Source organism: Dipodomys merriami, unplaced genomic scaffold (assembly GCF_024711535.1).
Source record: "Dipodomys merriami isolate MVZ:Mamm:240054 unplaced genomic scaffold, mDipMer1.0.p SCAF_1672, whole genome shotgun sequence".
In the NCBI taxonomy this organism is placed as follows: domain Eukaryota; kingdom Metazoa; phylum Chordata; class Mammalia; order Rodentia; family Heteromyidae; genus Dipodomys; species Dipodomys merriami.
The window spans coordinates 89097-91042 of NW_027203018.1; the positions used below are offsets into that span (position 1 = coordinate 89097).

At 37.9% G+C, this 1946-nt stretch overlaps 1 non-coding gene across 1 annotated transcript; it reads left to right on the top strand.

Annotated features, from left to right (window-relative positions):
* The first annotated feature begins 344 nt into the window (after nt 1–344).
* LOC138828912 (U6 spliceosomal RNA) lies at nt 345–451 on the top strand. Its single transcript, XR_011372419.1, has one exon. It is a non-coding gene; the product is annotated as a U6 spliceosomal RNA (small nuclear RNA).
* The last annotated feature ends 1495 nt before the right edge of the window (nt 452–1946 follow it).

A 1946-nucleotide genomic window follows, 5' to 3' on the forward strand; every position in this document is an offset into this window, starting at 1 on the left:
TGTGAACATACTGTACAGAGGGGTTACATTTACATGGGCAAGATAATGAGTACATTTCTTATCAAGCTTGCAGCCTCCTCCTTTGTTTACCCTTCACATCCCTTCCCAGCCTTCCTCCGCCCCCCCACCTGATTCCACCCCCTTCCCCCGATCTTACACATATCTTGAACAACAATATCTGGGATTATTTTGTTTTTGATATGTCAATCTTGGCTATTCTTAAATGTGTGCTTATGTAAGAAGTACATGGTTCTAAAATTTCATGAGAATTCTTCAAAACTTACTTTTCTTTGAATTGTCTAGTTTAAGAAAATCAATTACACTTTATATATAAAAAATGCTCTGTGCTCAATTCAGCAGCACATACACTAAAATTGGAGCAGTACAGAGAAGATTAACATGGCCCCTGCGCAAGGTTGATATGCAAATTCTTGAATCATTCCATATTTTTACAACTAAAGATGCTGGAGAGGATGTGGCCACAAGGGAACCTTACTTGATTCTTGGTTGGAGTGTTAACTTGTTCAACCACTTTGGAAAGAAGTATGGAGGCTCATCAAAAGACTCCATATAAAGCTCCCCTATGACCAAGCAATCACACTTTTGGGGATTTACCCAAATGATCACAAAGAAGACCATACTAAAACTACCAGAACAACTATGTTTACTGCAGCATTATTTACAATAGCTAAGATATGGAGCCCACCCCGATGGCCCACAGAAGATGAATGGATCATGAAAATGTGGTATATATACACAATGAAATTCTATGCCTCCATGAGAAAGAATGACATCGCCCAATTTGTTAAGAATTGGAAAGACTTGGAAAACAAAATTTATTCAGTGACGTAAGCCAAGTCCAAAGAAACATACGTCCCATGGTTTCCCTTATTTTCCACAGCTAATATATGTCTGTATAAGCAGAATAGATCAGAAGCTATGTGCATATCAGATAAGATAATATTACAGGAAATGAACCAGACAAGTGGTTTTTTTTGTTACTTGCTATTGTTTCTAAGATACTTATACTGTGTGATGTGATTTTTTTTTGTTCCTTTATATGTTCCTCCCCTACGCTCTAATCCATGTTTTCACTGTATTTGAAGTTGGTGCGCCTACACCCTGTGTATACGTTTCTCTAATTTGGGGAGGGGAAAGGGAAATACAAAATTCTTAAACAAGGATACAGGTTGAGATGCACAAGACACTATCTTGAAAAATGAACTTTACAATTTAGGCAGGGGAAGGGGGAGGGGAGTGTATTTGTGGAGGTGGGAGGGAAAGGATGGTGGAAGAAAAAGAAAGGAAGAGGTAACAATGCTAGTTAGGAAATGTACTCATTATATATATAAATATGACACCTCTGTACAGTTATTTTTACAGGTGGACCCATTGCAACAATGAGAATTACAAGTCATTATGTTGAAAACGAACTTTACAATTTTGGTGGGGGGAGCGGGGAGGATTGGGTGGGAGGGCTAGGAGGATGGGAAGGGATTGGAAGGGGAAACAAAGGAGGATGCCACAATGCTTGATAAGAAATGTACTCAGGATGTGAAGGGTAAACAAAGGAGGAGGCTGCAATGCTTGGTAAGAAATGTATGCATTATCCTGCCCATGTAATTGTAACTCCTCTGTACATTATGTTCACAAATAAAATAAAATTAAATAAAAAAAGAAATGTACTCATCTTGCCCATGTAATTGTAACCCCTCTGTACAGTATTTTCACATTAAAAAAACAAAAACGTATAAAAATGTTCTGATATAGAAGTTTATTTCCTCTATTTTACCCGATAATATCTTTAACAATGAAATTAATGCAGAACACTGATATGCTGATTTGAAGGTATTTTGAATAAATGTGTGTGGGGGGGGTGTGTGTACACACACGCATGCACACATGCACACATGCATATGCTTGTGCATTGGCATGCTCAGAGTTTG